We start from the raw sequence: 14084 nt of genomic DNA, 5'->3' as shown, positions 1-14084 counted from the left end.
GTTACAAATTTAGCTTTCGGCCAAACCCTTCTTCAAAAATAAACACACACACACACACACACACACACACACACACACACACACACACACACACACACACAGAGAGAGAGAGAGAGAGAGAGAGAGAGAGAGAGAGAGAGAGAGACAGAGAGAGAGAGAGAGAGAGAGAGAGAGATACACAAACATTCATACAAGCAAGCAAAGCTTACACAGCCATAACCATCATCTCCAGCAGCTCGGCCAGAATGGCATTCACGTCTGAGCTGCTAGAGATGTGTTCATGAGGTATGCTTACTTGTATGAATGTGTGTGCATCTTCTTGAAGAAGAAGACTTTGGCTGAAAGCTAAATGTGTAACAGCACTTTCATTGTGTCCATCGGCAACTCAGTGTGTCATCCTCACTGTGAGTAGCAATAGTTCTCTTTGATAGATCGTTAATATTCCAACCTGGAGTTTCCATTGTTTGCAAAGAAAAAACATACTGTTCTGACCATGCCTTCAAATTATCTGGAGTTGAGTAATGAAGATTCGTGTTAATTATAAATAAGGCTCTCTTCTTATGGTGCTTATATAAATGCTGTTCTAAGACAAATATTAATGCAACATTGTCAATATTTAACTAACAATAAGAGAGGTAAACAATGGGAATTTAATATAACTGAGGAAGCTGTATCACTACTTCCTATTGTTTTGCAGTTATATCTAGATATTCAATCGGTGTAAATAAGTCAAGCAACTTACCATTAATACTGCATTAAAAATTACATGAATGTTATCATACCTATACAAATTAACTTATGTTTATTCACTGTAATAAATATACAGCCATTCATCGCACCAAGTGGAAACTTTGACCAAGTCATCCTGAATATCTCTATGACACTTTTATCATGTACAACAGCAAACAGTTGGGACTGATGCTCACCCTATTTGGCAATCCAACTATTCTGAAGCATTCGTGACATTACCTTTATCGCTGATGAACATTCACCATCCAGGACAATACTGTATGTACAGTATTTCTGTAACTTGTCTTCAGACCAGTTACTTATAACATTACCAGTTCTCTATGCTCAATCTGTTGTTATATCTGCAGGGTGGTACAGGGTAGAATGGTTTCTGGAATTCTATGGTTGAAGGATAATCTATATCTGTGGTTTCCAGGATACTGTGTGTAAAAGGAGAATCTTGTTCCACACAACTGCTGCTTCCTAAAATGTGTATTGCATTGCATTACGAAAAGAAGTTTTTCTGACAATAAAACTCATATAGTATGTTCAATGACCCTGGTCATTAATCTAGAATTTTGCAAGTTCTTTTTTTTCCTTTTCCGTGTAGGAGTAATCTGCACTTTTGCCCAACCACATGGTGCTGTGCAAGAGTTTTGTGATAAATGCACTCCAAGAAAGGGGTGAATCTCACAGAGTATTCTGCATAAAACTGATTGCATTAGGGCCAGCTACCTCAGTCATTTCAACTATATTTGTTACTCTACAACATGAAAGATGCTTATTCCTTTTTCATTGTGTCCAAGTGTTTGTGGAATGGTCATATAATGATATTCTTGTATGATCTTCTTGTGTGTGTGTGTGTGTGTGTGTGTGTGTGTGTGTGTGTGTGTGTGCGCGTGTGATTTATTTAGGCTGTGAAATTTAGTGCTTTGTCTTACCATTTTCTGTCCTTTTATTTCTGCATGTAACTCAATTCGTAAAATGTTACCCAGAAAAGCCAATTGATTGCTAATAAATGTCTGTCTAGAATTTCAGTTACTAGATGTTTTTTTTTATTTACTCGTACTTGTTGACCATTAATGTACATCAATACAGTCAGTGAGCCAGGATTTGAAAGGCACAGTATTTTTCACTTGTTCCCTTGTCTTGAATTGTTACTCTAGTACATGGTAGGGATCTGTTACTCACATGACATTCAAACCTAGTAAGGACCATAACATAAATCTAAAGTTTTTTAATAATGCATTCGGATTTTGAATATAAAAAACTCAAAATTCATCAATTAAAAGTAACCATGGATTGTGTTTGGTTGGTAAAGCATTCACTGAAAGTGAGGAGTAATAACAGCAAGTGACAAAGATAACCAAATACATCACAAATCTCTCTTCATTGGTCTTTGACATCTTATACTTACCCACTCCTTTATTTTATTTATTCCTAATAATAAAATTTTCAGTTTCAGGTGAACTGTAAATTTCATAGCCATAAAAATACTTTTCATGTAACTTTAGCCCCCATTCTGGATGCAGAATAGAGTTGTGTGTTCTAATACTAACATATTCAGTAAAAGTTAGATAGCTGATCCCCCACCCTTATATTTTATTTGTGCAGACTTTTGCATTACCTTATCTAATGTATATTTTTGCAGTTTATCTTGCAATTTTAGTTTCTATGATTAAAGGTGATTTTCAATGAAGGACAGAGAGAAACAGTTCACACACAGCTGCACCAACCAACAACTGAATTATTACCTACACCTTGGCCTGTGATACAAATCAGTCTGTCGCCACAACAAAGATTTTTGACGAAGCAACGTCACAATTTAACCAGTTACTGATCAAGTTAACATCATATGTAAAGCAAGAAATAAACACACACTGCAACATTTACGGTAACTAAGGATAACCAAGGAAGCAGCACTTTCTTCAAATAACTTTCCTGCTTCTTACATGGCATTAAATTAATTGTTCGCCAAGTACACATCAATAGTTAATTAACAATGTAACTTCTAACAACTGCAGCGCTCTTTTTTTTTAATGTGTAAATAAATATGTCCTCTGAGGTATGAAATGAAGACACATGCTGACAATAAACATCTGAATACTGTTAGCTTAGGTGAATGCTGAGCGGAGAAAATACGATACTGAAGCAGACTAAATCGCACTGAATTCTGCACATGCATTCATTACCACATTATTACACATCACCTAAGGAATGGCAAGTACAATATTCACATTATATTTAGGCCTACATTACAGTCAATTCCCCAGTCCATTGAATTTTTCTCTAGTGAGGCAAGTGCAGACTTAGGCCTACATACATTTCATTCTTTATATTGTAAAAGCTTAGCAATCACATTTATGGTGCTACCTTTCATACTGCAAAATCTAGCAATTTGTGGCTGACATGAGTTTTCATCCTCTGCAATAGAACACACTGACTAATTTCGGAGAACAGAGCAACATGTCTCATCCACATAGTTCTGATGCAGACCATCAGACAAATGGAAAAGAAGGAATCTGGTACAGCAGAGCAAACTCAGATTTACAGCTTGTATTATAACACTTTAATCCTACATATCAAACAAAACAAAATAATACATAATTACATAATATTACATATCAAACTGGGTTCAGTACATCAAGACAAAGAACAGAACTAGCTTAGCCAATGAAACAAATGCTTCATATTTGTGTAATTTATACTACAAATTGCTCAAATGCCACAATGTGTTCCAAAAATTACTGCAATTGATTGATGATAATCATCTTTTTATTTACGACAAGGAACGCTCCAAACGTGCAGGAGCCTACAACAATTTGCTAATGTTGCAGAATACACATCTGTAACTTGTGTAATAGAACAAACTCAACTACAGTATGAACAGCTGATGATAAAAGTTGACACATGGTTTATGCAGCGTAATTTCTGAAATACTGAGCAGAGCAAGCTTCATTTTTATTTGATACCAATAGCACTATGTGTTTCCCAAACGAACAAGAATTCAAATATAGTAATGACGTGTGCACAGTGTTTGAGAACATTCCCTTGAAAGCAAAGTGTCTTCAATATGCAAAAACATTTATCATTAACTTTGTAATATATGCACCACCGACTTTATGGCTAATACAAGAACTTATTCTGAAGAATATATAGACATTCTGAAACAAAATAATTGTCTAATATTTGCGTTGCAATTTAAGTGAAATGACAACCAAATCAAAATGATTCAACAACCATACACATTTTCGTCGCTGTACGAAATATACAGAAAGAAATCCTCTTCGTGGTGCTCTTGATACAGGGAACCCATAGTTGCACTAGTTGGTGGAATTACGTTGTTGACGAAGAAGAACAAGGCGTCTTCTGGCCTCAGATGGATCCTCTTCCTTATGAGAAAGTAGAACTGGCCCACTGTCAAATCTGATGGAACAAGATATTTCTTCTTGTCCAGATCAGCAAGCCTTGATTTCGGAGCTTTCTCCACAATGACGGGAACTCTATCTGGATACTTTCGTCTAATTTTCTCGCCTTCTTCTTTCCTTTTCTCAAAAGGATGTTCTTCTTTGTATTGAAACATCATTCTAGACTAATGTAAATAACTCGGATTGCACAATACAGCTTATCTTACGTCTTCCCAAAGGCAACGCGTACACCAAAGATACCAGCAACGAGAAAATGACGACTCATTTACCCCTTATGCCAAAACTCGCTTTCTATCCATGGACCATTGATTTTTATCGTCCAGGGTATATTTATAATTACAACAATGTCTTTCCCACATTGCACTACAGTTATGAACACTCAAGAATAGTTTTCTTGGAAAAATAATGTCTTGTATTAGAATAATGTAGACTGTAATATTTACAGTTATCTCAAAAAGTCATTTTTAAGCGATTACTTAGGCAATGACTTTCTTTGTGCTCCTCTAAAATTATTACATACACGTAGTATGTTCTCTTCATGCAAAGGGAGATGCAATGGAGAAATGTGCTCGGAATGATTTGCCAAAGATAGCACTAGAGAAGCTTCGCCATCGGAAATGTGTATTTGTTTATGTTTCGCCTGCAGTTGAGGTTATGTTATATACATTCACGTGGTATAAAAAAAACTAACGATTTTCCTTAGGACTACAGCATTTGTAAGTAGCTCGTTTATTTAGTGTCGTAGGTTATCACGAAACTTCTGAACATGAGCATAAAGGTAGTGATATTCATTTATTGGTTACGTAAATAGTATTAAATGCCATACTTGAGGTCCCTGTACAAACGGATCTGTATCAGTTTTAAAACAAGTATTTGATTGGCAGCTGTCGAGTACTTCGCAGGTGGTAACAGGCCTGCTGGAGCTTCAGTTTCCCAATGGGTCTATGTATTCAGTTTACAAGTGTGCCAAGTGAAATAAAGGAATCGTAGTACTTGATTATACAGAGTTGTTGGTTGACAAAATGTTTGTTGTTTTAATATGACACTGACAAATGTTGAAATAGGCCTACGTAGTCCATCATTTGCAGAGATCAGTATGACTAATGATACCATTTTAAAGCACAGGTGTTGATTCTTTCTTTGTAGCCATATCCTTTTGAGTGACTCAAAGCAAATCGTGCACAAGTTTCTGGAATAATTTATTTTAGCATTTGTGAATCATTATTGTGTTGGTGTACAAAAATAAAATCATACCATCTACATCTGTATTCTGCAAACCACCTTGAGGTGCATGGCAGTGGGTACATACCACTGTACCACCTATTAGGGTTTCTACCTGTTCCGTTCACTTATGGAGCATGGGAAGAATGATTGTTCGAGTGCCTCTGTCCTTGCAGTAGTTTTTTTTTTAATTGTATCCTCGCGATTCCTATGTGACTGATTCTAACGGGATTGTAGTGTTTTCGTAGAATCATCATTTAAGGGCGGTTCTTGAAACTTTGACAGCCTTTCTCGGAATTTTATGTATATCTTCAAGAGTCTCTCAGTTCGGTTCCTTAATTGTCTCTCTAACATTCTCCCGTGGATCAAACAGACCTGTGACCATTTGTGCTGGCCTTCTCTGTGTATGTTCAATATCCAGACAGTGCTATTTGGACATGGGTCTCGCAGACTTGAGCAGCATTCTAGGATGAGTCACATGAGTGATTCGTAAGCAATCTCCTTTGAAGACTGTTTGCGCTTTCCCAATATTCAGCAAGCAAACCAGAGTCTACCACCGGCTTTACCCATGAAAGCCTATGTTACCATAATGTTTCATTTCCCTACAAAGTGTTACATCCAGGTGTTTGTACGATTGACCAATTCCAACAAGACTAATTGATGTTATAGTCATAGAATTCTATGTGCTGTTTTGTGGACTGCACAGTTTTATATTTATGAACATTTAAAGCAAGTTGCCAATTTTTGCACTGCTTTGAAGTCTTACCAAAATATGACATAATAAACAAGAACTGCTGCTTATGACCTGCTTTTGTCAGAAAATAAACGCACAACAATGTAGGTATTAAAAGGATAAATTCTTGTTGATTGACTATGGAAGGGAAAAGAATGGAAATTATTTATGTATTGGAGTATGCTACAGACTAAGAATATAAAACCAAACACACATTTAAAACCTTATGGCTATTGTGTAATTGCAGATGTGTATTTGATATATTTATAGCTTCTTCTGGGCACAAGAAATTGTTATGTAACTTTCAGAGTATCATTTGCCCATCCGATTGTCTTCTGCTTTTAATTTACAGTGCTCAAGATGTTAGACACAAATTAAAATCTGTCAGTTGTGAAATGTCACTAGTGTGCATGTAAGAGAAAGTTAGGTTTAAAGGAAATGCAACTGCACTATAAATATATTTATCATATGGAATGGCATCTTTCTACATGTAGAGAAAACAAAAGCTGAGTTATGTTTTCAAAGGAAGACTCACTGTTGGATGCAAATCTTTTGATTTCATGCCACTTTTAGAAAATTCATTGAAATTTTCTTCCTTTTTCTTGTTAATTTTCGTCGGTTGAGTATATTTCATTATGAACTAACTTCAGAATAATTCGATATCAGATACAGAATTTTCACATTAGTTGCTTGCTAGTGTAGCATGACAATTTACAAAAACAGATGGTTCACCCAAAGGAAGAATTCTGCGTCATTTCCCAAACCTTTATCAACTACATGTATTTGACAAATAACAATTGTTATTTCTGAGGCACATTTTCACAATGGGAAGACGAATTCTGCCTTATGCAAGACACCTTTTTTCTGTTTTGTTTCACCAAGACATGTTTCAGCACATTTTGTGCAATCTTCAATGGTTTTTTTATTTATTTTTTTAACTTACATGATATTATTGGAAACTATCAGTGATGAAAACTCTGCCTCCAAAACAGAAAAAAATGTGTCTTGCATAAGGCGGAATTCCTCTTCCCATTTTTGTAGCAAGCACGGACATAACAAGAAGAAATGCAACTCCACAAGATGATTAACATTTTCATAACTCTAAAAATAACAGCAATCTGTTTCTTTGCATATAGCTTGGAAGTAAGTGGTGTGTCAGAGTGCGGTAGCGGAAGGTCCTTTTTTTTTTTTTTTTATAGAATGTACATTGTTATTGATATTTGAGACTTGTTGATGTGAAATGTTAAACAGATAAATTTGAGTTTAAACTCATTTAAAGCCAAAATTGGTAAAGCCTTGGAGACGGGAGGAAAGATTTCTCTTTTTACATCCTGCTGATGCTTGAAACAGCAATACTGAAATTAAATACAGGTAAATATCCCCATCTAAGCAATGTCAGAAATATGCTATAGAGGTATTCTATATGAGAACGTAAGCTTCCCCAGAGAAATGTTAGTTAACTATAACCATCAAATATATCACTCATTCTTCAACCTGAAGATGAAATGCCATAGAATCCCAAAATAAGGACAATCCTCGGAACAATCAGCCCTATCTTTTTTTAAAAGGCATATAGAAATTCATTGACCAATTACCATGTGCAGCATAACAGTAAAGGCCCTCCCACCACTTATATGTAGTATTTGCCTCTTGGTTAAAATTGCAACAGTAAATTAGATTGTACTGAGCTGTTCCACTTCTTTCTTTTGATTGTGGCAATGAACCAAAACTCAGTCGTAATCAAACTTTATTGTATCCTTCAATATTGTTTCAACTTTATGTAAGCAGGATGAATGAAGTGAACTGTTGTTATTACACTGCCAGGGGAAAAATTTCTACACCCTGATGGACAAGGCCATTTTATTAACAAGTAAGGTGACTGGTGGTTACCATTGTAGGAGTATATGATGATAAATTCAGACCATGTGACTAACTTGTGTCAAAGTAAAGGGTGCACAAACTGTCACATTAATATACTGTAGAGGATGACTCCTTTGGCAGCAACTCAGGGTTATGTTCTTGCATGCAAATGATTATAAAGTTGCTGAATGACATCCTGCAATAGATTGCCCCAAGCATTTTGTGACCTTTGTTCTAGTTTGGCAGTGGTTGTTGGGGGGGGGGGGGGGGGCCTGGAGAACGTATGTGTTTCAGTTGGCAAGAGACTTGATGATCTTGCTGGCTTGGGTAGTTGTTGTACAGTACAAAGATTGTGTAGCCTCACGACAGCCCTATGAGGACATATATTGTTACACAGTAAAAATGTACGTCACCTTCCTGTTGAAGAAATGGCAGTAGCTTGGAGATAACAGTCTGCAATCTGTTGGGCACTGGTTATTTTACCCTGTAGAAACACCAAATGTGACCACAAATTGTAATTCACACATCACAAAGCCGGGGGTGTGCTCCCTCTACGCCATACATTTGTATGTCCATCGCTTGCGTACCAACTGAATGAACTCTTTTCACTGAGGTCAGCAGAGCACCTTTCCATTCTCCAGTCAACTCCTACACAATATCAAAGTAGCCATGCTTGACAGTGTCACAGTGTCAGCAATAGCCTGGCCGGAGGCCTACGTTATCTTAATCCTGCTGCAACCAAATGGTTCCCAATAGTCCCTGATGACACAGTAGGTGCAACACATGTCTGGATTTCATCTGGATGATGGTCTGCCAGCCACCATTGCTCGCAAAATGCACCTGTCTTGATGCACATCTTGTTACAGCTACCTGGACCACAGTGAGAAAGGGTGGAGTGATTGATTGAGTCTGGATTAAATTTGTGTCTTTTAAAACATTTATTGAATACCAAATTTGCATAAAACTTCGGTCGCTGATGACCTCCACAAAAATTTATGTTTAAAGTGTTGAAGATTACTGGAATGGTAGAAAACATTGAAATCTTGAAACAATAATTACTTTAGTTCTGAAACAAACCTTAGAAAGGAACCAGCTACCTCACAATTAAATTAATAAACTTCACAATTTAATAAAGCAGCCAAAACTTTATTCCACAGTAAATTTCAATGGTGTTCCCTTTAGCAAATAATCAGAAATGCCTCTTACTGACTTGAGAGTTTAACATAAACATAGCAGCTGATACCAGTACAAGCCAGTAACTAATTACAATTTCACACTGTAGAAAAGAGTCTATAGCTATAGATATTAATGCTCTCTAAGTAGTACATAATTTGAGGGGAACATAGCTTCCCTTTTTTTAATAAGTGTCTGGTTGTGTCTTGAACACTGCTTCATCATTAACAGGTCAATTAGAATCCAGCATTATTTATTCAGTTCACAGAAATATAATACAATGTTGGCTCTTACACCAGAAACAGCTCGGTACTAGACATTTGCATAAACCATCTACTTGATCCCACTGCCACCAGTATTGGCCACCAGTATCGTTTCAAACTAATATCGCCATATTAAAACTGTTTCAACAAGTGTACCTGAACTAATTGTTTATACAGTACCATTCTCATTACACAATATCATTTAGCAAATCGTTCTGAGCAGTCATCTAATCTCTGAAATAAAGCTGCACAATTACAGCACACCAGTTTCGATCACCAAGATCAGTAGCAAGAAATGGATACACTATCTAATACAGTAGTGCCAAAAAAAAATGACATTAATATTTCCGTGTGACAGTATGTGTAGCAAATATTCCATCAACACAACAGCTGCGTTTCACATCTGCCCTCCAGAGACATACTATGTGTAGGCCACCTGCTGCAAGCCACCATATACATCCATCAAGTTTCATGCAGACCCACAATGCGAACCCATTCAAATGGCTGAAACTGTTCAACTGTACATACTCATTGATAGGGCATGACTGTTCCATAGAATGAAAGTTGCAAACTCTGTTCACCTCTAAACTCCAGACAGGTTGAAACAAACGGTGCACAGACAGGCCTCCCAAAATCAACCTGATTGCCTATATCTGTGACAAACACACTTCCAACACTACAACCTCTTTATTGCACCCTGCTGGCACCAATACAATCTTTGAGGGTGTTGCATTTTTTCTGTCATCTATTAGTGACCACATAAAGCAGTGAAATAAACGTACTGGTACTGTATCATCCAGTTCTGGAAGTGATTGTGCTGGAAGGGACTTGTGTTTGTAATAACAAGATCAATTGAGGTCAGGCAGTGGCTCTGTTGAAAAGGGCCAGTGAGTGAAATGAGATATTGCAGGAATGATCCATCTTTACTTGCTTAAAGTGATTTAGAGAAACAATTATACATTTTTGGCAATGAATTACTGCATGTGAGCTAAAGTCTGTTGTCTCAATTGCTACACCAATGTGCTCAGTCATGAGGGGAGAATTGTACTGTGATACAGCGTACAAGGGAGCTACGGGATCCCACAATGGGAATTTGCATGAGACCTTGATAAGTGAACTGGTATTCAAAGAAAACAATATGTGCGAAATTGGCATTTCGCAATTGCTCACAACTTCGGATGAGGTCATGTAATGTGTGGTAGTTCTCTCACAATACAATGGTAGGCGAAAGTCCGTATCTAACCTAGTATTCTGAAAATACCCTGTCTAAGAAAGATTAGAAATATAATAATGGCAATAGAGATGGGGCCACACCTTACCAGGCTAATAGTCATCAAGGCGGCCATTGTCGAGTATGCCATTTTAGATTCAGCTCTCAAAGTTGAAATAGCAACAGGGTCATGTGATACATGATGTTGGGCTAGACTTTCATGAACAGTAAGGGTAAGCACTTATTTTTTACCTGTCTGTCACTGTTAATAACACCTGTGACAGATTGTTTGGCGGAATTTCTTACAACCCCCAGACTGAGGTATGTACGGGAGATGCCCGCTCACAATATGTGCAGTAGTAGAATTTGCAATAAACATGGTATGAGCATTGTAAATGAGAGTTGGAGCTTCAAAGGATGAATACTACTGTTAAACATGTTTGCTGAATGACATGTATCCATCTGGGAAAATGTTAGTACAAAACAACAAACGCTACCACTCACCGGAAATAGTTGCAACCCTAGGTGGACAAACAGGCAATGTATCTGATGTTCTGCAAGGTCATGTGAAACGGCACTTGCATCGATGATCGCAGATGGCACACGTGTCACGGTAGTGATGTTTACTCATTGAAGGTGTTAGTAGTGAATAGCGAGTCAGGTCACAGGCATATTCGCCCATTCACAGTGGTGGTGTGAGATTACCAGAATGGTATATAATACCCATGCAGCAGTACAAATACTAATGATGTAGAGGTAGCCACCATATGACACAGCTCCAACGTACAGTGACAGGCATGTTGCATGGCAGTTGTCGAACCTGTAGGGGCAACATGTTGAAGGTGGTGCTGTCATGTGGGAAGGACAGACAGTACGGTGGGAAAGTGATGATCGTGCAAGTGATGAGAGACAGGGATATTGTCTGACTGTGATGCCCCACAGTCGCCAGTGCAAAACATGGCAACCAGTTCCAGTTCCTACGAACTATCACTCCCCACCACCACCCCTTCACCCTCCGAGTATGACGTACAAGCATACACAAAGCAATTCACACCAAGAACTATGCAGAGGATTATTATGACACTGTGAAGGCTAAACACAAATCCGTAGCAGCAGCTGCATGCAAACACAATACAACACCGGAGAAGGTGAAACAAATTGTTACCACTCTTTAATGTGCCGGTACCGTGCAAAACAAGATCATAAGAATTCTCAAGTATGTGTATACCTAATTCCAGGAGGCATGTCACATGGGACTCTCAATTCACTATTGGCATTTAAAGATATGGGTGAAACAAGCAGCTATCATTCTAGGCATCCCTCATTTTAAAGCCAGAGCCTGTTTTCTTCATCACTTCAATTGCCACTATAAAATATCATCAAGCAAGATCACATGGTTTATTAAATGTGTAGGATATTACTGTGCACACTACCGTAAGAGTGAGACGGTTGTATTTTTTGCAAAAGGTGATGGACTATATTACAGCCAATGACATTGGTGCTAATGTGGTGTTCAATACCAACCAAAGTTGATTTGAGTACAAACTCAAAGCAAACCGGACACTGTCAGTGACTGGTGATAATGGGTCCTGCCATTTTGTTGCTCAATTCATGGTCAGGTCAAACTTACAAGTGTTTGCCACCAAAGCCTTTGGCAGCGGGAACATACAGTTCAGGCAATGATCATACCACCAAAAACTACAAACTACTTCAGCCTCTAGATGTATACTCTTTTCACAAATATAAAACATTTGCACACAACATGGAGGAGAATATACTTTGTGATGGGAATTGTGCCATCAATCTGCATGCAGACTTTTCATTTACAGGTTGTATTCTTTTGAAAACAATTAGTTTTGTGTACCACGATATCAACCTAAGCTTCACTTTGCATGGAAACCCACTGGATACTTGGCACAGGATATGCCCATGCTGTTTTGCAATGTGTCTGATGTCTACTTTCTTGCAGTTGACATGTGCAACATTCCTGACTGTGAGCTGAGTGTTGGTGTGATCTGCTCCTGTTGTACACAGCCACTTTACTTGCAGCATTGCCTTCTCCCACCACATTACCATGCCATGGAGTAACATAGGTTGTATAGGGTTTTATGGCGTATTTTTATTTGTTACATTGATGTAGGGAGTGGCTGATGGTTAATGTATTGCCTGATTTGGCATTCTTCCCATGATTCTGATAGGGATTGTTGCATTAAGATTTGGATGTACTGTGCAAGGAATGCTCAGGACAATGTAGTGCAAGCAGGAGAGAGTATGTACTACTAATGTTTAGTTTCTATGCATTGTGTGCCATGGACACGTGTAATAGGTACAAAGACTAATTATTTGGGTCTATGGTATCACTCTTTCAGTTGATGTGCCTTTATTATAGAAGAATCCACTAATATGGAATGTGCATGCACATAAAGTTATTGGTGTTGCCCTTGTTGATGTACCTTTTTCACATCCTTTGTCGTACCATAAACATACTTTCTATGCCCTCACCCGAGGGTTGCGAGTGATTGTGAAACGCCATGTTTTGCACATATTATTTTCTTTGTGTGCCTGTTTACCTCTCAAAGTCTCATACAAATTCTTGTCTTGAGATGCCATAGCTTTCCTTGTTAAGAAGCGAAATTGTGAGAGGTGGGAAAGACACAATGTGGTTCGACAACAGTGTTAGAAAGATGCTCCAAAAGCAAGTAGAGCTTCACTGTTTAGATTTAGTCAAAACCTCATACACACACAAAAATAGAGTGAAGCCAAAATTAGCTTAAGAGAGCCATGTGTGAAGCATTCAAAGAATTTGAAAATAAAATTGTATTTACAGATTTCTGGAGAAAATCCTAAAATGTTTTGGTTATACGTTAAATCAGGAAATAGATCAAAGCCATCTGTCCAGAGTTAAAGATTCCAAGTGGCCATAATTACATCAAAATGAAGTTTAAAGTTCAGTCAATTCTTTTTCTTGAACCATTTCACTGAGAAAGATTGTACTGCAGTTACTTCTGTCAGTCGTTGCATAAATGGGAAAATGACATATATCTGAATATGTGCCTGTGGGATACAGAATCAAATAAAATTGTTCAACAAACAAAAGAGGCTGGACCTGAGAGGATACCTATATAGTTTTATATATAGTCTGTGAAAGAAGATTCTCCTCTTCTAACAGGAGTCTACTTTAAGTCACTGGAATAATGATGCATTGCTACTGATTGTAAGAATGTGCAGCCTAATCCCTTTTTCAAAAACCGTCACTGAACAGTTGCACAAAACTACAGTGTATTTTGCTGATTTATGTTGTACAATTTCAGAACACCTTTATGTTTATGTATTATGACCTTTCTGGAGAGCAGATACCACAAACATCGATCCTGCGAAAACCAGCACCCTTTTTTTGTCCATGAAACACAGAAGGCAGTAGATAGGGGTGCCTAGGTTGGTGCCTTGTTCCTTCTCTTCAGGAATGC

General features: G+C 37.7%; 1 protein-coding gene across 2 annotated transcripts in view; it reads left to right on the top strand.

Annotated features, from left to right (window-relative positions):
• Positions 1 to 1666: 1666 nt before the first annotated feature.
• Positions 1667 to 14084, top strand: part of LOC126341159 (protein LLP homolog) — a 36476-nt gene continuing 24058 nt past the window's right edge. The window contains exon 1 of one of the 2 annotated variants that reach the window (XM_050001754.1): positions 1667 to 4873. The gene's annotated coding sequence lies outside the window, so the exon portion shown is untranslated. Of the gene's footprint in view, positions 4936 to 14084 lie in introns of both variants that reach the window. The other variant, XM_050001755.1, reaches the window with a different exon arrangement.

This window comes from Schistocerca gregaria, chromosome 1 (genome assembly GCF_023897955.1).
Source record: "Schistocerca gregaria isolate iqSchGreg1 chromosome 1, iqSchGreg1.2, whole genome shotgun sequence".
In the NCBI taxonomy this organism is placed as follows: domain Eukaryota; kingdom Metazoa; phylum Arthropoda; class Insecta; order Orthoptera; family Acrididae; genus Schistocerca; species Schistocerca gregaria.
Note: the sequence above shows the minus strand (reverse complement) of the source record. Positions and strands in the feature narration are given on the sequence as shown.